Genomic DNA, 25548 nt, shown 5'->3' on the forward strand with positions numbered 1-25548 from the left:
CTGTTTCGTGAATAAAAGGCTTGGAAGTGAACGCAGCAGATGTTTTCGTACAAAATCAGAATTCTATCATTAGATGTGTTTTAAAGAATACTAGCTATTCATCTGAATGGAGTCTCCCCTATTCATTGTATTCGCACATCAGTAGACACTGATAAATATAGAAAGCGATTTTAGTGACAGTAATGTTAATCAATACCCAACCGGTAATATATACACAATGCTTTATCATCGTGAAAAAATATTTATGAACACAGTAAAACATCAAAAGACACGCACAGACATATTTCGTGTACTCAATCCGATATATATATATATATATATATATGTATGCGTGTGTGTGTGTGTGAATTATGATTATTATTGCCAATTATGTGCTTTCATACAGACCATATTCAAAGATTTCTCATTGAGAAGAAGCTGGGGTGTTCCTTGGAGTCTGAGTAAATACACGTCTTCCTAGATGCCTGGTACTATCCACATTCTTTATTATGTTTTGCAAAGAATTTACGCTAAAAAAGAAGACAAGTGATATATATATATATATATATATTTCACAATCAGTTTTAAGCAAAGACAAAGCATTAGCGCGCACACACACCCCCACCCACACACACACAAACACACACACACACACGCATACTCGGGTTAAAACTTGAACTTTAAATCGTGTATAGTAATATCGTATGAGATATATATTAATACCTCAGACTTAGCAATTCAAAAGTTACTTTTAAGTGAGAAGAATAATATGTAAGTTTTTCCAGCATTCTAATAAATATTATAACATGCTATTCTAATATATATATATATATATATATATATATATATATATATATATATATATATCTTATACGATATTCCTATAAAATTAATATTCAGTTTTCTCGTCGTCTTTCGATTATAGATGGAATTGCACTTGTGATGTAAAAATTCTGATTATTAGGAATCGTTACCGTGTCTAAATAGCTACATAATTTGGAGAGTATTACGTTTTAGTTCAGTTTTCTGGAATGTCTGCAAAATTACTCCACACAGTTAATATAAAAAAGTATCAAAGAATAGGATGGAAAAATATAATCTCACTAGTAAAAGACGAGGTGATGCAATTTCCGTTTGATAAAACTCGGTGTACTGTTTTCCTTTCAAACTATCTACTAGTTTGTTTATTGTGTACAAATCAAATACAGAGCGATCGGAGTCTTCAATCATGTCTAAAAGTGGCGCACTTTTCAACGAGCGAGATCGATGTACCGCTGTACAAGGCATACTCTCTGCCGATAAAAAGTTATTGCAACTAGACCATTGCCAGTCCCCTCTAAATGCAACTCCGGACAGTTCAACGCTTCAGGACACAGCTAACCCAGCAGACGATTCAAAGTTATTGTCTTTAGTGTGTTTTCAATCATGCCACCTGACATCTTCGTAGTCGGCTTAAAAGTCAACACCAAATTTTACCTGGATGTGCTGATAAGGGTAGTTATCCCCTTGTGCCATCAGGTTTCCGCTTGGAGATCCTGGGTGTGGCAGAAGAACGGTGCTGGCACACACGTCCAGTGATCAAGGCATGGCTTCAAAAGAAGTGCTATGAGTTTTTTGCCATTCTCCAACTGGCATGAGCAACATGACTTGCGACAAAACCGAAGCTAGCCTGATTGCTGCTATCCGCTGAGTATTCGCCGAACTACTGCCAGTTCTTTTGTGAAGGCATGCTCCATTTTTCACCGTGTATCAATGCAGTGATTGAGGCTGAATGCGGCTTCATCTCTACTACATAAACAAGTTACCTGAATTGATTATTACAATAAAAGTTTTAAAGTAAAGCTTTAGATTTGTATTTTTTGTTTGGGGGGGACAATTTTATTGTTATACCTTGTAGTTATATATGTTATGCTGATCATACAGTAGATTTTAGATAGAACACGTTTGATGCCTATGTGCTCGGTGTCCAATTATGTAGGCTTTCAATTCCACAAGGTAACGCCACATATTTAGCCTTACGTAGAACATACAATGTGATCAAACTACTTATAAAAAATAGGAATCTTGAAGTGTTCGGATCGAATGAGAATTAACAAATTATTCATTCTGTAATAGTTTTATTGCCACATAAATTGGTAAGATTTCCCAATTTCTAATCGAATTGATTGATTGATTGCTCTAATAAGAAGTTCCCCCCACGGAGTTTACTTTAAGAAGGTGCAAATGCGCCCCGAGCAACTAAGTCCACAATACGTTGAACTGTAGATAATCTACTATTATCTTTAAATGATGGCTCACTTCATGTTTAAACTGCAAAAGTAAATTATCATGGTTCTATTATGCTCTAAACAGAAACATTGATTTTGAACGTGCTGATGTTTTACAAACGAAACTAATGTTTATTTTATGATTTTCTTTGGGATGGGGGTTATTCAATTAAAGTTAAACGTTAAATTTGCAGTATTCTACTTTAAAATACGGCATTCATTTCGAACGCGCCTCTGTTTTAAAATGGGCCTTTCGACGTGTTCGGTAATAATACTTCTTAAATGAATTCGTGATGTTAGGTAATAAAAAAATTGATCAAAATAAGACTTCTATCTATAATAAGAGTGTCCCGATTATCGATCTTCTGTAATTATAGGACGTATTCTATTACAGAACCTATGTAAGAACACTCACATAGACGTCAAGTAGTGTTGTGTAAAATATATAAATAGGACTAGCCGTTTCTGAATGCACAGGGAACGAACTCGCAGACATAGTCAAAGTTTTTTTTTCTTTCATAATAATCGATTTATAGAGATTATGTTTTTCCAGGCTATAATTTAAAGTTAACGCAAAAAATTTAATTCATAATTGCTTGTTAAAAACTACTATAAAAACCAACAATTATCATCAGTAGCATGTAAAATACATATAAAAAGAGAAATTAGTAGAAAAATAAGAAATACGTCAATATTTGCTTTAAAATAACATGTGATAATGGATGTAAATAACGCCAAATATTGGATGCGAACCATCAAAAACGAATTATTTTTCTACACAAGTAGGTTTTGTGAGGTATTTAATGCTGTAACGCACAATTTAATGATGTAACGCACAATTTAATGATGTAATGCACAATTTAATGCTGTAATGCACAATTACCATTTAATAATCTGATAATCTCATTTATTATCATCCCTTGTTATATCACTAAAATAAACCAACATTGTTTCTCGACATTACACAGATTAGTAACCTTGGGAATTCCAAGTACGCTATGTCCTTTCAGCTAGTATTCAGAACATTTATTAAACTGCAACCATGTGGTCTGGAACCAATAATGTCCCCCCACACACAAACACACACATTGTTGCCATTTTACAAACGGTCTCAATATAAGCCACAAGCACATACAGTACCTGGTAATCCCAAGGTAACTAAATTTAGTCGTTTACGAAATGTATTAAGGTTACTAATTTAGTAGTGTAGGTTAAACGTTTACGAAGTGAGATGCAGCGTTATATCAAAGTCTAGGAGAGAGTAAAGGTAAACTGTAAAAGGCATGTTTATTCCTGAACAACATCTTAGCAAATTGTAAATAATCGATTATTCTCCAACAAAACTGGCCAAGTAAGGCTTCAAATTTACCGAAATATAATCATATGAATGAGTAGCACATTCATACATCCACTGTACAAACATATATTGTAAAATACATTATTGGGAAATAAGTTTATGTATTAATCTTCTACAAATAATTTTCGTAACAATATTTTGGGGAGCCGTGAAGCGTTATATTTTAAATATATTCATTCCGATTAGTTCTTTTTTCTTTGTGTTTTGATTTAGTTTATCATTTAACAGCAACCGTATTTTCCCCCCAAAATTATACTTTTATCGAAACTTTTCGCAGTTCGGCGTTTTCTTCAGTTCGTTTTAATTTGAGTTACTTTAATTTTTTCTTTGCCTTCGGGACAAGATCAAAGTGTAGTATCTGTACTTCAGATGCTGCACTTCTATTTCTTGTTCTCTTTCGGTGGAGGAGAAATCCTTCACGACTGAGACAATTTTTATTTTTGTACCTTTTCTCCACGTTAAAAAAACGACCCTGGTGTCTAACTCTGTCCCGTGGGGAGGCATAATAAATAGGTACTATAATTTTAGGCTTAATAAACGTGCTTTCTTTTCAAATCTCTGCTTATTGAGAATGAACTGTTAATTTGACATATATTAGATTGAGGTAATTTCGAATCTGTATTTAACATTGGGCTCCGTTTTTTCGATTAAACCGTTTTCCTCTTGCCTTCCATTTTAATAATTCAGGCGAAGGAATTATTGAATTTTACTTCAATTCTTTGTATCTGTATCGTTTACAAGATGAATGCCATTTAGTCTCACCGTAAAATTCACGTGAAATACAACGTATGTACTAACGTAAGAGAGCGCAAAACACGTTCATAGAACATTTTTGTTAGTGTAGAATTGCAAATAGTATCTACTTATACCGATTCCTTATACTATTCTTTCAATTTTTGTTTGAAATAACCTCAATTAAATAGGATACTTAATGATGCAAAGATAATTTTTGTTTTATATAACATATAAGGGCATTAAACGCAAAAAGTACGAATTACTACATCACCTTGTTTCGTTTCAGATAGGGTACCGTCTCGTACCTGACCTGCGTGCATTCCTATTTTGAAATAGTATATTGGGATCGATATTCCTATTTTCAATGGTATAGTTTGACTGGCATAAGCTTTTCATATTTACTTTAAATAATAATTGAATTCGCAACCTTTCTTTATGTCCTAAGTTTTCGGCATTCTTGTCATATCCGCATTTCCTTCCCTATTCACGCTTACTTAAAAAAAACTACTGACGATGTTGTTTATAATTTTTTAATTTATATCAAATACTACTACCAGTGTTAGTGTATTTATACAATCAACTGACAAAACTCCATAAACATCCATATCTCAACATCATTAGGTATAAACGTAGATCCTCATGCACACTTAATAAATACCAACGTTAAATAGTATTTATATATTTAATATTTATGGAACACTATATTGAATATGTATAGCTAAATGAAGCATTAAGTAATTTTTATTCATGTTGGTACTGAAATAACAATAATCCACAAAATTTTCGTCCTTACAAGAATACTTAACATTATTTTGTTAATTTCGTTGCATTACATATAAACGAATCGATATTTATCGTATAACATATTTTGTAAAATTTAATACAAATCTGAAAAAAAGAAAAATTAGTATTTTATATTATTTTAATAAACACGCATCGTCATGGATTTGCCGGTTTACAATATTTTGCGACAGTAAATGCTCGCCGCTATTTCCCCTCTTTTTTTGTTGTTTGAGATATTTTAGACATAAAACGCGGTTGCGAGTTTGTAATCACATCATAGGCATATTTTGGTCAAGTTTTTTTTTAATTTCTTAAACTGTATCTTCGATATGGGTGTTTTCAATTTTATATTTCCAAATATTTTTTGGCAATTTGCACTAAATGATTTTATAAATGCATAGCAATTATTGAAATAACACTATTTAAGCTGTATTGATTACATTGGGAAAGTAGGTTTAGTGTGATTTCTGATTAAAACAGCGGTCCAGTCACGTAGGGAAATAGATCTATTTTAGTGATATTTTATTTTGCTTTAAGTGTCTAGATAAACGGTAAAAATGCCTATATATCCATAATAATCGAGAACTAATTGTAATGTCTAATCTAGGGCAATATATATATATATATATATATATATATATATATATATATATATATATACATATATATATATATATATTTATTTATATTTCCTTATCTTTCTGTTAAGTTACATTATTGTTTCGGCTACACGGCCGTTTTTGGCCGTCTGTAGCGTCCTCAGACTTTTACAGCCGAAACAATAATGTAACTTAACAGAAAGATACGGTAATAAAAAATAAAACGCATATTTACTCTACAACAGTATTGAGCACTTTCTTCAGTTTTTATTAATTATCATCTCCACTAAATATATATATATATATATATATATATATTTATATATATATATATATATATATATATATATATATATATATATATATACATATATTAACGCATAAAGTATACAAATAAACGGAAGGAATCTAATGTTCTATAATGATACACTCAAACCCCGAAAAGTGTTTTCGATAAAATAGTGTGCAATTAGGGCGTAAGTACTCTACCTCCATCATTATCTTCTGATCTGTCGGGCTGTCTGTCACTATGTCTTCCATTTCTCGAATAACAATAGAATTTAATGCGCAATTATAATGAAAATATATTAGGATCATATACCTACTTATATATACACACATATGTTTATCGTTAGACAATCTCAATGCACACGATAGCAACTGAAATTTATGAAGTAACTTGTTAAGTGCTAATCGACAAAAATATTTGCAGCTGAAGTTTGTCAAGGACACAGCTCGTTAATTCTGATGCGTGTTATGCTACAAAGCTATAGACTCACAGTGAGTTGTTTGTTACTAATCGAACAAGAAACACAATTGTTAAATTAATAGAGAGAGACTCTGGAGATCAAATAACTCGATAATGTTCAATACTTGAGGTAAAATGATTTAATTTTATTATTTATATGCTTCGAACAACGGGATGGGTCCATAAGTTTACAGATCGTTTCTATGGCTATTTGTACTGATAGTACTGACATGAGTCACTAGTCCTCTACAAAGTAATATTCTGCGGCTGCAATGCTTTGCGGTAGCGTTCCGATAACTTCTGAAATATCCCAAGGATATCTTCTTGTGTGCGCATGTCAATGATTCTGGTCTCATCATTTATCACCTAATCCATGTTTATAACGACATCCTCTTATATTTTGACTGAACTTAAATTGAAAACGAGCAAGGTCTCGACTATGCGTATGGTGAGGAATTGTTTGGATGCCCATCTTAGTAAAATATTCTGTTACAACGATTGAGTTGTGGACTGATGTATTGTCCTGGTAAAACTACCGCTGATCCTATCTGACCAGTGCTGGCTTCTTCGACGGAATCTCTTCTTGAACCCCCTTTGTATTCCTTGTTGACTGTCTTTTCAGTGGGAATACAGTGCATGTTGACCATGCTTGTGCTGTCTAAAAATGTCATCATCACTCGAGAGATAACTTTTCTCTGTCTGAGAAAAATCATAATGCCCTCCTCTAGGGACTCTGTATCTTGATCTCTGGGTAATAGCAGTACGCTAAGATTTACTTGCAGGTTAGTGGATTAGCAAGAACTGCTAGATCGGAATTGATCAGCTCGACCATCTCCTTGCTGTCATGACATCTTTTTCTTTATTTCTGATAGTCTGAGAACCCTCGTAAATCTACTGCATCTTCAGTTCATCGCGAATAACTTTGTGTAGTTCCCTCATTGATATGAGACCGGCCAATTATTGTCTCTATAGACACATGAAAACATAATCTATGAAATACTTTAGTTGGCCAATGGTTTTCTGATTCCCTGACTCCTCCTATATCTTTCATAATCTGCCACATATTCCCAGCCTTATCTTAATGTATTATGCCACTCAAATACTGATGCTTAATTCAGGCAAGTGTGCCAAACCTCAGTCAGAACATTTCACACGTGTCTGTGACATGTTTCCAAGTTTAAAACGGATATGTATTGCATATCGTTATTGTAACCTCCCCCCCCCACGTTCTGATGGCATTTTTGAATTTTACCAGTTATGACGATCAGTTATTAGTAGGGTGTAGTCCGTTTTTTGCTGCAGCTGCCATTGTCATAAAAATTAATCCATCACGTCAAAAATGTTTAGCAATAAGACACTGAATCTTCAAGAGTCTGAAACAATTTTAAATCTCCTCTACAAGAAAATCTGGAAACTTAGTGAAGGCAATTCGTCTTTTACTCAATTAATTTTCAACCACTTATTCATAATTAAAACACTTAAAAAGCGAAGTAAAATGTAAGAATAATTAATTAGATATTCCCTACAAATAGTAAGATAAAACTAAGACACTAATTGTAGCGTCAATCGCCATACTTACTTCTAATGTTTAATAAAGTGTCGAATAAAAAGACAAAATAACTTCCAGCATTTACAACTTTATTGATTCCCTTTCTTAAAATGTTAATATAAAATCAATGGAAAATTGTTAGTAATGATATGTCTACGAATTTGATCGAAGAAGAAACTGTTAGGAAAGCCACCGTAGTTCAAAATGAATGCCCTCATGGTATTGACGAACACACTTTAAATTTGTGAAGAAGAGTAATATCCTGTTAGCAAGTAAAGTATCATTTATCAAGAATGTGTACCTTATACCAGAGTAAAGTCAGAGTGATTTACATAAGCGCGCGTGTCTCTATTATAGTAAGGCATGTGCGATTATTGTTGCCAGAGAGGCAGTGTATTTTTTCTTGGGTGCCAGGGTTACAAAATAACTATCTGTGTTGATTTGGATATAAAGAGAGAAGATTGGGGTTGTAGAAAGTACAGTAAAAGGCGATCAGCTCGATTCGTCTCTTTGGCGGTAACGCGGCAATATGAATTGCTTTAACTCTTCTCAGCGACTCTCTTCACGTGCTCATCTAACTTGAGAAATAGCTGAATTGAACAAGTCAAAAAAATGTTTTCTGTTGGCACCGATCAGTACAACCTTTAAACAAACACACAATTAAAAATGTAGTTTTGAATTGTGGATGCTTACAAAGTCATAAAATGTAATATTGATACAGAATAACCCCAGTCAAAGTAATTAGTATTAGATTTTAATGCATGCAACGGATAATTAGATAACTATATAGGCGTGCATGTAATAAAGTTTACAGTTAGAAGTCTGTGACTTTTGAAATTGGCGTACAATTATCTTCAAATGCACCTCATTTGACGAATCCAATAATGTCGCAAAAAGAATATCCATTATTAAATACGGTTTAGATGCAGCCTTTTCAACATTCTAATCAAGCTAATTGCATGGGTTTAAATAGATATAAAATCCTAAGAAGCGGTATTGGTTGAGTTATTTATAAAAGTAACCTTGTATTTTTCACAGAAATGTGTCCCTTAAATAAATTAAAATAAATCATTTATTCTACTGTATTTAATCATAAATATTACTTTTTCCCAATAGTATTGGATCCGTCGAACGATGTGTATTTCATAATAAATCCATTTATATAAAAACGGTCATGTTGCTTTAATATGTTAAATACCTTATATTTTATTTTGTTGCTTGAGGCGTTTTCCTTGGAGGCGAACAGATGGTCTTTTGATAAGATGCACGAACTACCGATTCCGGTAAATAGATTTTAACTTATTTGTGTGTTTTTGAGAGAACCAATTGTCAAGTTATATTGAATCATGTTGAAACGAAATAAAAGTTGAGCATTGAAATTTAAAAGACATTACTTACATGGAATGTTTAATCGAGTCAATTAATTTACTTGATTATTTATTATTAAGAATATTTTCATAGAATGATGTCGCTCAATTATGGTAGGGGCTACCTGAAGATTGCTAACGTGAAAATGTGTCTATTGAAAGAAATGTATTTGAACTTGGCACACTCATGCTGTCAGTCCGTGTTGTAAACCCCATACTAGTACCACCTAACTGCTGCTTTTAGTGTTCGAAGCCTTTAAATTTATCTAAAGTCCTGAAAAATAATTTAGTAGAACATACATTTTTACAGTTCAAATACTTGTTTTCCATCGTGTACTTATTATATTGTGATATATATATATATATATATATATATATATATATATATATATAAATGTAATTCTTGGTTTGCTCGTTATTAGTAGTTTAAATAATGACTGGCCGGATGGCTTCCACATTTTAGTATAACATTTTAATTTACCCATTCGTGTTTTTGTATATCTCTTTTTAATTATAACATTATACTTAATTTCTTTAATAATTAGGTGGTTTTCTTTGTACCGATGGGCCATTTTTTATTTGGGGACATATCACAGCCTGTCGTACCGTGACATAACTAAAAGGATCTTTTGGTCTCACCACTACAAGCCAACTGATATCGCTTAATGTAAACAGAATGTTTTTTTGCTTTTCTCATAGGAATAAAGCATCGTAATTTGTAACAATGAAAAAAACTAATTTTCACAGGAACATTACGAAGATAGCCCCTAAAGTCCGTATTAATTAATTCGATATAACTCGAAACAAAATTAATTTCTTGGACTGCAGATGCTATTTTTAGCTCAAGAATACGTTTTCTTATTTTATTTAATTCAATATCTTAGGACTTTGCTTTACTAATTATCTTTGAAATAGACCCAGGAAACTAATATTTCTCTCTAAAAGGATGTTTACAATGAATTTATTTAACTTCAACATTTAGCTGCATTGGTAAAATCGCCGTGAAAACACTTTTCATAATTTTTTCTTAACGTGTACAAATATTTTTTTCCTTTGGGAAATTAAGTTTAGTCCTTAATCTTTCAAATACATTTAAAAAGTTTTCGGAAACCTACAGAAAATTCGTTTATTTTTGCCCGTACCTGAACCATGAATATTAGTAACAAATATACCTTTGTGGATCATCTTTTTACTATTCAGGAATTTAAACATTCAATTAGATTCCTATTTCAGTCACCTAAATCATTTAGTGTAAAACGATTTTAGGAATTTATATCCGAACCTACATATTATTGTTAGTTAAATAAAAATAACATTTTTAAGTTAGGTAAAATTGGTAAAGAATGCAAATTTTACGATTGTTATAAAAATGGAACGGAAATCTAAATTTTGTTCACTTTTAAATTTGGTACATTTTTACATTACGTCCAACTCATCGTTCACATACGACATGTCAACTGTTATATATTTTCGGGTATGCTGACAAGATTAGGGGTGTCTATTCCGAAAGCCGTTCTTAACATGGGGAGGCCGTTCTTTACATGGGGAGGTTTGGGGTGTCTATTCAGAGAGCCGTTCTAAACATGGATAGATTGGAGTGTTTATTCGTTGTAAACGTACCACACAACCTATAAATGTCGACATTTCCAATGTGAACGTTAAGTTGGATTTATGTAAAAAATAATAAGAAGATATACCAAACTGACTTTTTTCGATAAAAATGTAATTATTTCCCTTTCGTTATTAACTTTTAAAAATATTATGTGTTTTGTATGTATAAAGTGCAATTGTTGAATGTCATTCTTTGATTATATTCGTTTGGGAGGGCACAATTAAAAAAAAGATTAATACGGAGGGAAATTTAAGTTTCCGTTTCATTTTTACACCAACCGTGCTAATAAGGGGGGTTTATTTACTAGGACTTGTATTAGAAGCTGAGTACTATGTGTATCAGAATTTGGGGGTAAATTTTTGACACCCATAAACCAAAAATGACAATAAAATATTTAAAAAAAAAAACTCGTAATTTCTCTGTTTTAAGTGGGTTGTTTATTTTCTTTGTGGAATATACTTCCAAAATAAACTATTAAAGTTGTGTAAAAAATAATAGAAATATTATTTTTTTTATAAACAAACAATGTTTACAAAGTGCGGTGAACCTTCATGCAGTCATTTTTTACGTAATGAAATCAATTGAATTTTACGAGTATTTTTTTTTCAATTTTTAAACTTTAAAACTCTATCAAAATATTTCTATATGTTAAATTAAACGATATTTTAAGGGTCAATGGGAAATTTTATGCTCTTTCCAATAAACTGAATATACTATTTTTGACAAACGTTTATTTAGAAATGCAGCTTCCCATCTTGAAATGTCTATTAAAATTTTAATAATTAATTAATTTACCAAAGTTTTATATATCACAAATTGAAGATAAAAGCAAATAAATAATATGTTGTAAATTTAAACAAAAAAGAAGATTTTTTGGAAATTTGCCTAAAAAATCCAAAGTGTAAAACCCTTTTTTTTAACACGTTGATTTTTTTATTGGAAGCCTATGTTCTGCTTATATTTCCAAGTAAGTAATGGACGATGACGATAATTTTTTTCTATTTCATTAAATTTTATCTTGTTTTATATATATTTACAAAATTTCACTCGACAAAAAAGAATGAAAAGATAATAAATCAAAATTTCATGTATTTCTTCGTGAAAAGAAAAAAATCCTCGAATGTCTTTTTTTAAGGCAAATGTTATAAGCAAAATTTGACTATTTTTCACCTATGGGAACACATATTTTCTCACGAAAAAGGCTAGAAGACTAACGTGAACGTGGGGTTTGTACTTCCTTCTGCCCATCCGGAGTTCAACACAATAATAAACTACTTCCGGTTTTTGATAAAAAAGTAAAATGCTTACGTCCTGACGACTTTTTAAAATAGGAGTTTTAAAAATTATTTTATTTAAAAAAATAAATGGATTTTAAAATATAAATATGGATAAATTCTTAACAATTAAGAATGGAAATCCACATTGATTAGTCATTTTTATAAGTAAGTGATTTTTCGGAATTTATATCGATTTTTCATAATCGACGAATGCTAAATTTTGTTTATTTTCGTCAAATCTTTTTAAAACAAAACCGATGTAAAAAATAAATATTACATAATTTGCTATTAAACCTGTTATAATTTTAAAATTAGGTCTTTGTTCATTTAATTGGAAAAATAGGGGTTTAAATTCATTTTTCATGTAGTTATAAGTTTGGAAAGATAGGAGGTCGAATTATTCAATATTTTTTCACGCATGTGTAAGGTCGGTTTCTGATATAAATAGCTTAGCACACATTAAAATTATTTAATCGTTGAATTCGATTACATTTTGATTAAAAAAGTGTGTTTGCAATCGTTGAAAGCCTAGTAAAATGCATGAACACAAGACGAAATTAAAAAGAATGTTACTAATGCAGAATTCCCCCCACCTGATTCCAATTATGGTTAGGGGTCTTCCGGGAATTACCGGATTCAACCAAGCGGTGGTCACATGTTGAAACATTAAATTAACATTTTATTTTTTTTGCATAATTAATTAATGATGGGCGTATATTTCTGTTTATTTTCTTAATATCTCTTGACAAAAATAATTTGTATATTCTCTTGAAAAAACATGTTCTCTACTTTCACCTAACTATTTACATTGTTCATATAAAGCATTTATCTTTTCTTTTTATAATAAAAATTCAGTTTTGAAAAAGAAACGTTTACTGTCAAATTTGTTTTTAAAAAACATGCAAGTGTTCCTGAAAAATAACCCTTTTCTCTAACAATTTATGGTAAAAATGAATCTTTTTTGGAGGAAAAAAACAACAACTTTTATTGATAAAAAAATGCAAAAAAATAATAAAAGTAAATAAACAATACAACATGCAATTTTTCTGGAGGAATGTGTTCCATTTTTACAAACTGAGCCACAGCCAGGCGTGGTCGGGTACAGCAATATATATATATATATATATATATATATATATATATATATATATATATATATATATATATGTATATACATATATATATATGTATATTGTATCTGATATATATATATATATATATATTGTATATGTATTATATATGTATATATAACACATGTATAATATATATAATATATATATATATATATAATATATATGTAAGATATAATATATATAACATGTATATAATATATATAATATATATAACGTATATATATATACATATATATATATATATTATATTATATACATCTCACCTGTCTGTTTGAATGTATCAATATATATATATGTATGTATACATGTATGTACGTATGTATGTATGTATGTATGTCTCGCTAATACTTTCCAAAGAAATGACTGATTATCAGGATATCGCAATCATCGTTAAACTCGAAATTTCGGACGATAAATAGCGAAACATTGGCCAAAAACATTATCGCTTTTACCCTAACCTGAACACTTTTTTACAGGGAAAGGCCGCTTTTTTAGTTTATTTTTAAAATGTCATCGCCTTTTTTTGATTGTCTAGCCTTAATTTTCACCTACGTCACTTTTGGTTTGGCAATGGGCGCGACGGTTAACGCATTACGTTATTTTTTCACTTTCGTTTTCCCCTTCGGCTTCGAGCCTGCCTGCGTACGACTAATTTATTTTATTTATATGTATCTCTATATGTTTTTTGCGCTCTCAATTTCCTTTTTTTTCTTTTTTTTTTTGCACAATCAACACTTTTACACATTACTTTCTTTACCTCCTTCGCGTTAAGTTTCGGGCCTCTCTGCCAACTACAACATTTTTTTTGCTATACGCACAGCTACGAACACCCGGGCATAGCCGGGCACTAAGATTAGTCTATAATATAAATCCCACCTGTCTGTTTACATTTATGCATGTATGTATTTATGTATGCATCTTTCGACAGAGGCGACGAATTTTCATGGCATCGGTATCATTTTGAACACGACTCTTTGGACGACAAATATCGACACATTGGCAAAACATTACTTTCTTCACCATTAACTGGACACATTTCTACATTTTTCGCCGATATTTTGAAACATCATCGCATAAACCTATGCCACTTTCGGTTTGGCGATGGGCGTATCGACTAACGCGTTCACCTTTCTTTTCTACCGTCGAGTCTGCCTGTCTACAAACATTTTTATTCATTTTTTTATGATTTCTCCGTTCGCAATTGCCGTTTTTGCTCAGCAAACACACTTAAACACACCGCTATTTTCTTTACCGCCTTCGCGTCACGGGTTCGAGCCTTCCACCATTTTTTTCTCTCAACACACACCTACAAACTACAGGGGAAACACCGGGCACCAAGGCTAGTTTATAATATAAATCTCACCTGCCTGTTTAAATGTATGTATGTTTTTCTTTCGCGCAAACACATTTTAGAGAGCCGACAGATTTTCATGAAAGTTGTATCATTTGGAAGTACTACCCTTTCAGAAGACAAATATTGAAATATTATTAAAAAAAAACATAATTCCTTCACCCTCAACTCGGCACTTTTCAACAAACGTTTTATTTAAAATTTCGAAACTTTTTACAATGCAGCATTGGTGAGATATTAACTTTCGTGGGATTCATTCTTTGGTATTTTTTTTTCAAAAGTAATCTGCATGATGCATCACTATCATCATCATCGTCATCATCCACAATTTGAGTGTTGTAAACAAAAGTTCGATTAAAAATTTTGTGACGTTTACAATGCAGCGCTGTTGAGGAAGTCATCTTTCTTGGATTCATTTATTTGTTCATTCTCGTAACATATATATATATATATATATATATATGTATATATATATATATTTCAAAGTGATGTTAAGATGCTTTATAAACTACTTGTTCTCATATATATATATATATATATATATATATGAAGATTGTGAGAAAGTTATCGCGGTTTGTACTTTTTACATTCGGATGAACATATTTCGGTTCAAACAAGAAATAATTGATCGAAATCTGCATCATCAGATTCAACACAATCTACCGTTTGCAAAACAACTGTATTTTATAAACAGGGTGAGATGGAAACTTGCCCTTTGCTCGCAATGAAGTTACTGAAAGGTTCTGTGCTATCGTTCACGTCTTTATAGCATTTCTCACGCAGAAAATTGTCGAGATGATGAGAAAAATTGGTAGTTGTTAAATGAGAAGTCTGGAAAGAATGTCTGGTGAGTCGGGGCGTGTTAAAGCCAATATGCTCACTTCCTGCACGTTCAGTTTAGCAACGTTCGATCAAACATTTCGTGGAGGATAATTAGACCTTTTCTCTTGACTAACATTGGTTGCGTTTGTCGAAGTTTTTGATGGATTTCATCCATTTGTTGACAGTTTTTTTTCTGGCGTAATAGTTTCGCCTCGTTTAAAAACCGTAATGGACGGCACCGGTCACAGATCATCAAAAACTCAGTATGGCCTTCTTTTGGTGCAAGTCTGGTTTCCGGAAGTGTCACAGCGTCGCCGGTTGTCGTAAAGAAGCCTCTTTTCATCACGAGTAACAAACCAGTTGAAAAACGGTTCGTTTTTGTTGCGTAAAAGAAAGGAAAATGACACTTTATAACAATATTTTCTTTTTGGTTGCAGTTGAAGCTGTTAGGCACCCATTTATCAAGTTTTCTTTTTATCATTCCAATCTTTCTAAAATACTTGAAGCCATGGTATATGTTACGTCTAATTTAGAAACAACTTTCCGAACAGTAATTCGTGGATTTTACCCGATTAAGACTATTAAGCATCCGAACTTCGGCCACTACGCTACTCATTATCAAAACTGTCGTTGCCGCCAGGAAATGTCTTGAACCACCAATGTACTATACGTTCAGTGGTGGTTTCTGGCCAAAATACGTCCTGATATCGCGAATAATTTCAGCAGCTTTTCGGTCTTGTTCGAACTGAAATAAGAAAATGATGCGAATTTGCTTTTTCAGTTTTGTATTCCATGTTCTGAAAAAAATTATGGTTTTAAAACGATTTTAATTTTAACGATAAGACAACAGTTGTTTAAAATGATATATCAATTTAGATAACGAAAACCTTATTGTCAACATAATACATAGATGAAAACACCACAGGAAAAATAATTTCAGTTTACAAATTGAATAATTCTATAAAATATAAATACTAGTTTTAATTTGTATAAGATAGTCCGAACGACATCGAAGTAGCTCAGTATTCTATATAAGGCATTATAATTAGGAAAATTGAATTTGATTTCTGTAAATTAAAATTTACAACAAATGTATTTTTTTTCGAAAAGGAATACCAATTTTTTAAAAAAGTGTTTTTCTTTATGCCATAGAATTTCAATGATTAACAGATATCCTCAGAGGAAACGTGGATGAAAAATAGTAATAGGCAGTGGTGTATAGTTGGGGTTCCATATTGGGGATAATATATAACGGAGACCCATAATATTTGACGGTGATGATGAGGGAGACATTTATATATCGGTTCTAATAACACACCTTGGAGAAGAGGAGACATTTCTTGTCATAGAGAAGATGGGAGAGATAACTTGGAAGGGGTTACACAATGTTCATTAGAATTGATGCTAAACCACAATTACCTTTCGTTCATGATGAATGATGACACAAGACAACGGTTTCAAATAATGATGACTTTTTTATTCATCTGATCGGTCGGTCGAATGATGTCAGGAATTCAAATTTGGATCTACATAGTCTAAATCTTCTCCCTTCGCTTCCAAGAGATAAACTGACCAACTAACTGTCTCTCCTGCTGACTGACATTTTACTGACTAAAATCCGAACCCATAATATCGAGATATGTCCTTTGTCTATGACGTCATAAGTGTGTTTTACAACCGTGACTAATTTCATGTAGCTGTGCATATGTTTGTCCAAAACACACTTTTTACAACAAAAGAATCTTAAAATGAAATCCAGCCTATTTTAAACAATATAATTTCATTTGCATTGTTCATTCCCGTACTGACATATTTAATATTCAAATTTCTAAAAGAATTAACAATCAACTCTTTTTTCCGATATAAACAATATTTAATATCCCAAGATAATTACATAATAGACTAAATTTCTAACATGTAATTTCTAATCTTCGCCTACTTGGTTCAATTCTAGGCGTATCCTAATCTCAGTTTTATCTTATCTAATATTTTTCTTATTTACATGGGACATTTTTCTGGTAAACACATTAAATGAAAACTATTGTTTTTTTTTTTTAAAGAGAGCAAACAATAAAATATGTATATATACATTAATATATGGAGCGTGCTTATTTTTGTTTGGAATATACCAATATTTTAATTCGTTTTTTATCGAGCCTGAACCTCATTATATGTAAACTTTCAAAATATGTTTCTCCCAACATTTTAGTTTTCAATTCATGTGTTAACCAACAAAACTTGTGGACTAATTTTGAATACCATTTTGCTAACTACGTTCCCTTTACAGATATGAGCTATACACTGAAACTCCATGAAATAAGGAAATTATAAAAAAATCCTATAAATAAATTCAAACTCCAATTCATATATGCATATGTGTATAAATATATAGGTGTATATGTATGTATATATATGTATATATATATATATATATATATATATATATATATATATATATATATATATATATATTGAGAGGTAATCGTTTATTGAAAAGTCTGTATATATAGAGATAATCGCAACGCCAATTAATCACACCAAAAATCAATTATCTCAGATTTGCCATAGAAACTAAATGTTTTAAGCTCCTTTTGATCTCATAAATAACTCTAGTCTTTCTTTCAGCATTCTCTTTCACTTTGATACTGATGTCAAAATATTGACAATGACGTGGTGTACACTGCTTCAAAAGTTTCAATTCATCGATGACTTAGAGAACAGGAATGATTGATCTCGTTAAATAATGTATACAAAATAAATAACTGCATTAAACTTTGTAGATATATATGTGTATATCCTTATCTTTTTTATCAATATATATATATATATATATATATATATATATATATATATATATATGCGTGTGTATATACTAGTAGAAAATGTGTATCAGCGTTTCCGAGTGTGAAAATGGCATAACGCCAAAACAAATTAGCTTAAATTAACCGGAAACTCAGAAACAAATTAAACCATTAATATCAAGAACATTATAGTAGACTAGGCTTATTAAGTTTTGTTTTATTTTATGAAAGAGACGGTAAGTTAAGAACTGGCGCCTTAACGATTGAAAGTATTGTCAAACATAAAATTGTATGCATTAAAACATGCATGCCCATCATAAAATATCAGTAAAGACTAAACCCCATATATAAAAACAATTCAAGGAATCCTAGAACCAATTGTCGTAGGATCTTCTTATATAAAGGAAGTACTTCTAGATTTAAGGATTTTCCCAATTTTTCTGAAATGGTCGATGTATTTACTATAAAAGTTTTTGCTAATATAATTATAATGTTCAAATACACGTTTGTTCACGTAATTAATTTTTTTCGTTAATGTCTGAAACATGTTCACGCTGCCCAGTACATGGAAGTAATGAATAAAAAGTATTTACGAGCAAATACTGTAATCAATCTTAAAACCATCTACTTTAGTAACAGTAATCTTTCTAGACTAATTAAATGTCATCTTTGTTTATCATGAAATGAAAAGCCGCTAATAAATCGAAATATTACGTATAAACTATTTCAGGGCATTCTTATAACATGGTTTTGGAGTCCTTCCAAGCTTTTCGTTAACTTCCTCAATCCTGTACTCTGTCACCTTTTTTCGTTTTTGATTATTTCTTTATCTCTGTACAAACACACATACACGCATATATGTGTGTGTATGTATATATGTGTGTGTGCCTTCTCTGATATATTTATCAACACAAGTGGTAAGATACGGTTAATTCACATGGTAACACGTATCATTGTGCAAGTCAATTAGTATTTAGAATTTTATATTCCAGTTTAGGATCGTTAATAGTATGTGTCTGAGTTGGCTAAAAATATATACTTGAAACACAGTGATCTCCGAGTTTTAAAACATTATAATAAAAATTTAGTAGTCGTGTTGCAGTAACTGATTATTAATGTTTTACGGTAGAATATATCTTAGCTGGTGACTCATCTTAAAAAAGGTTTCAACCGAAGTTAACAGTACCCATTTTCTATATGCCTACTTATGTACGCATGTATATATATATATATATATATATATATATATATATATATATATATATATATATATATATAAGTGAACGTGTCTGTGTATCTGTGTGTGTGTCTGTGTATATGTGTGCGTTTGTGTCTGTGTGTGTACATTTCCCTACGCAATAACTTTGTCAATTTTTAGTCTACAGACTCGAAATTTGATTTAGACAAATCTTTGTGATCAGTATCCGGCCAGGAATTTGGATGTTAAGGGGTAAAGTTCAACGAGTTGACCTTTAAGAACTATACCAAACTCCTCCGACAATTGTGGGTATAAACCATTGAAATTTCGGTATAGGTTCCTTGGATATTGATCTAACTTAATAACCTGGTTTGAACCCAAAACAACAAATGTTTCAGGTCATAATAGGGGTCAAAAACTTTACCTCTGAGTTATCTACCAAATTAATCACACAATTTCTGGGTTAAACGTTTGAAATTTTATCATAAAGGGTATTCAGAGATAGGCCAAGTTTTTAATCGGTTTGGGTCGAAACCGTTTTGCTAGCAATATATAATTGTATGTATGTATGTATGTATGTATGTATGCATGTATGTTTGCATATCTGCCTTAAACTTTCGATAGAGGCGACAGATTTTACCAAGATATGTATCATTTAAAAGCCCATCGTTTCAGACGACAAATATCGAAAAATTGGTTAAAGCCATTTATATGTTCACCTTAAACTGGGAGCTTTTCTACAGAAGGAGTCGCTTTTTTCGCAGATATTTTGGAAAGTCATCCCCTCCTTTCAATTGTCTAGTCTTAATTTAAAACATAAGTCACTTCCGGTTTGACGCTCGTTGTAACAGCAAAGACGTAAGTTTTTCCCCCGTTCTTTTCCTCCTTCGCGGTACGGGTGTAAAGGCTAGTAGATAGATAAAAGTGAGCGTGTCTGTGTTTGCCTGTGTGTGTGCATAGCCTTACGCAAAAACTCTGTCAATATTAGGTTTACAGACTCGAAATTTGATAGACAGGATACTGATATTGGAAAAATATTTGTGATCAGTTTTCTGCCAAAAATGTGGCTGTTAAGGGGTCAAAGTTCAACAATATAACGTTTGAAAACTCTAACAAACTTCTCCGACAATTTTAGGTCTAATCACTTGAAATTTTAGATAGGGTTTCCTTGGATATAGATCTTACATACTAACTTGATTTGAGTCCAAAATAATAAATGTTAAGGAGTCATTATAGGGTCAAAGTAAAAAAAAAAATTGACCGTTTTGTGTTTTTGTTTTTTTGCTCAACATACACCTCCAAATAGTCGGGCAACGCTAATATATATATATATATATATATATATATATATATATATATATATATATATATATATATATATATATATATATGGAGCTAAGGCGAAATATCTCAAGAGCTCTTTCGGCCTTTATATCATCAAGAGAAATAGAGATCATTGGAATAATATTATTAAGGAAAAAAGAATCGAGGATAGTTTATACAATAAAGGTTCCAAAAAATTAAAATTAAACCAATAATTTAATGAAGCGTGTAAAAAGGGATAAATAGCACGCCGAGGGAGAAAATAGGGGAGGTGGTCAATGTTCCACGAATGGATTAAACATTTTTAACAATTCCTACTGCCGGCACAAATATAGTTTACGATTTGCGATACAGACGGATTATAACATTTTTAAATATTTTTAGAACCCGCTCTAGGATGTACCTCAAACGACTTTATTTTATACGTATTAACACAACAAGGATTCTCAATCAGATTGGTGCTAATAGCGGAGTCGAAAACTGTAGAGGAAGGAAGAGTAGCGACACCTCCCTACCCTACATGGATAGAACGTGCTGGCCTAAACCAGTCTGCAAATGCAAGGAAGTCCGCCCGACATAACCAGCATCACACTGCCATTTAAATTGATAAATAATGTTACTATTTTAGATGAAAGGCAAAAGGTCCCTGTCAAAAGAATGAAAAACATGGGCAGTAGTATAGATCAAACGCAGGGAAACAGAGTAAATAATGTATAATACTTCTAACAATCTGTTTACTAATTTTTTCTAATCTCCTCTGTCCCCGGCAGTTTTAATAAACAAGGCGTTTTAAAAGAACCAAATATTTCAGGCGATTTCAACTCATCAACCTTTTTTTATATACATTCGTTAATAAGGTATCCAGGGTAACCACTGCATGTAATTGGAAACACAGAAATATACAAAAGTTTAGTTAAAGTTAATGGTTGACGTAAGAGATATAAAACAGGCTATTAAATTAGAATCAATGACGTCATTTCTCAAATATTTTTCTTTCGACATTCGCATCAGTTTCGATGTTTATCGGCAAATTTTGTAATCATTTGTCTGATGATACGCGTTGCTGAATGTCATGCAGAATAGTAAACTGCAATGAAATGTGAAACAATTTTGGTGGTTTCTTAATGTTATGTCCCTCATAGTTATACATTAGAACCACATAAAAAAGTAGACTGGCTGCGAATGAAATGCATCAGCTGTTTTATAAGAGCATAAAATTAACCGGAAATACCATTTCCATGATTGAAAAATTAAATGACGTTAACTTTTACATTATAAGCATATTTAAAATAATCCGAGGTAAATGAGCTAAAAGCAGCTTCGGAATAGAGTACGGCATCCTCGACATGATAATATTTTTAATAAAATCTTTAAAAGATAATGTATATAGAAAAATAACAGTGTTTGGCCTAGAACAGAGCCACGTAGAAGACGGACATTGATAGATGAAGATGATGAAGATTTAATCTCATGAGTTTTTCGCAATAACTAAAATGCTTGATTAGGACAATGAACTTAGAAAAAATTCTGTGACTATGAAGTATGTATGATAAACTTTTACAATACAAAAGAGCGATAACTATATCCTCTGCTGAATACAATAAAGTTACAACAGTTTAATAATCGACTGTTCATTAAAGTCTATAAAGTAATACCGGAAATTAATAAGAGGCTGGGATGATTAATAACATGTCATGAATAAACATTGCAAAATTGTTGTATATTTACAGAAGGAAGACTGGAGTAGACACTTAGTTTGGTCATAGTTATCATACACATTTTTAAAAACAAAGGCAAGGGGCGGCTCCTTCCAATATAAGAACAGCTAAACTGAAGCGAAAAATAATAAATTTGCGTGCATAGAAGAATAATCAAATGCATTATGTTTGAATGGAAATAAATATTGTATAATCATAGTGTTTTGAACGAAAACAGACATTGTATTGTCATGCAGAATCGTAGACAAAACGCTGAAGAATCTTAGGCAAAATCCTGCAGTCCACATTTTGAGTGATTACATAATTATCAAGAGATTTATAAGTTTAGAAATGAAAATCCAATAGAACAGAAACGAATAATAAAAGAAAGATAATTATTTACTTTTTATATATTTTTTAAGATAATTATTTACTTTTTATATATTTTTTTAATAAACAGAAAGGCATAATAAAAGAAAGATAATTATTTTCAAATTAAAGATTACCTAAGAATTCGGCTGAATTCGGCTTGAGGACGATTACGAAGAGGATTAATAGCAGAGTTGTCTCAATAAACTTCACTGTACAATATTGTCAAAAATAATTACAACTCACACCTTTTAGGCAAGACAGTGTCAGGAGTTAGTTAAGAATAGATAAAGTGCACCTCAGAATTTGTATCACTTATTTAGAGTTGTCTAGGAATTTCAGAATTTTTTTGGTACTTTACGTATCAAAGACCGAAATTAACTCGAGGAAAATGTATAATGGCTAGGAGGTGGTAATGTATTAGCTAATGGCGTGCATAGGGTCGAATTTTCTTTGATTAAGGGGACGACACGGCTATATCTTGAATGCTTCTATATTTTATTCGATTAGGCCAGTGGCAGTTCTAGGAAAGGAGCTTTACTCATGGGAGGTGTGTTTAAATTTAGACACCGATAATGCGGAAGGACTCTTATTGATCGTGGTTGAAGAAAGACGTGTTTTATGGGTTTTCTAAGAGTTTGGCAAAAATAAATCATAGATTAGAAATAACATAAGCACATGCCATGAACATAAAGATAGAGCGGACAGGAGCTCGCAACTTCTGTTTTGTGGTAAGAAGGTTGCAGAAAAGAAAATGATCATCACCTAATAAGTTTCGAACCCGGTTTTAACTCTATCAAGACAGTGTACATGTCCAGATGTGACAACAGTACTCCATTTCAGTACTTTGCTCTTTTACAGGGAGAGGATTGTATCTGCAATAATATACATACACGAAGCATGTAGAATAGTCCAACCATTTTGCAGACATCTTGGCAACTGATTTAGTGCATTTAAGATTAGAACAAATGGTTAGTACTAGAAGCTTGTCAGAGCAAAGTGCACTTCAGAGACTAGGGTCATTCATTTTAATTGGGGCAAAATGGAACTCAGAACGATTGTGATGACAATAGAGAAGCTTGCATTAAAATTTACTAGACACATATTCTCCACTGCAGCACGTTATCACGAGAAGAAGAGAGATAATCAGAGAGATATTTGTCATTGCCGGTTTTTGATGTGCCGCCATATTGTAGTTATTCGCATAACTGTCTAAAAGTTAACGAATAATATATTTTGGGAGATCATTGATAAAGATCAGAATGTGAGTTCGGAACAGAACGGATACTTTGAGCGTCTGATTTCTCTCCATCGACGAAACTCTTATAAATCTATCAGAGAGAAAGGATTTACTAATGAAGGAGGCAGTTCCGGCTATTTCAAAAACTTGCAATCTTATGATGTAGACCTCTATGCCGTACCTAATCAAACTTTCGGTATGCAAGAGCTACTGACGATGGTTATTTAAAAATGGTAACGATCGGCAATGGTAGAAGCAGACACGTATCCCAAAAGGGAGGATACTTGGCTTTGTTTTGAAACATAGCATAATTATGAAGCTGTTAATCCCTAAAAGAACTAAGTCAGTAACCTCCTTATCAGGACCATTCAGAGACATACCAAAATAGGGCCCCTATGGAATTTACATAAACAGAGTTGAATACTATCTTTAAGTCCTCATGTAGTGAAACTTAATATAAAAAGACGATCAATCGATCAAAACAGATCGATAAAAGACATTATTAAAAAACGTGAGAAAAGATAAAAGTTTAGAAAATGCAAAGAAAAACTGTTGATACAAACAATTATCAGAAAACCGTATAGGAAAGGTGACCATCCGAGACAAGTTTTGACACAGAGCAAACTCAAACATATTTTTCCAGCTAGATCTAGGTAGTGCTAAATACGCAGCAAAATGACGTACATTAAGAAATCGAAAAGAGATATATTCAGACGGATAAACTTGTAATGCATCATATATACTGTTGAATACGGAAATTGACAAAAGAGAATTTATCATGTGAAGGGCAATACTACAAAATAAGTGACCGTATAAGATTGAGAAAAACGTTTTCGCAGCATTTATAATGTTTATTGTAAATAATATATTTTCAAATAAGGTTTCGTTATAATACCTTAATTGTACACATCATTTTAAAGAACGTTCTTCGCTCTGTCTAATCGTGTACATCAAAATTGTTTTAACACAATGATGTCTTCTTTTAAGAACGTTGAATATAAATATAAAAAGCAACTTGGTACACTTATCTTATTTCAATTGAAGCCCGGCCAATGTTTGGACAAGGAACCATCATTGGACGCACATCATAATGGTAGTTGAAGACATTCTCTCGCAGTGACAAGAGTCTTTATGATAATGAGCATAATAGTTCGCAATCGAATGTTGACAACGGTCATTTTAGAACCTTAGTAGAAAACAATAGACGCACAACTGCTTAATAGTAGCTTCTGAATAAGACGTAACAGATATTAGAAAGACAAAAAATGATAAACGGGGTCGTGACGAATTGTACGATAGCCAAAATAAACGCTGTTATCTTCCCTTCTTTTACAACAAAAG

This window comes from Euprymna scolopes, chromosome 24 (assembly GCF_053919585.1).
Source record: "Euprymna scolopes isolate OS-2025 chromosome 24, ASM5391958v1, whole genome shotgun sequence".
Classification (NCBI taxonomy): Eukaryota; Metazoa; Mollusca; class Cephalopoda; order Sepiida; family Sepiolidae; genus Euprymna; species Euprymna scolopes.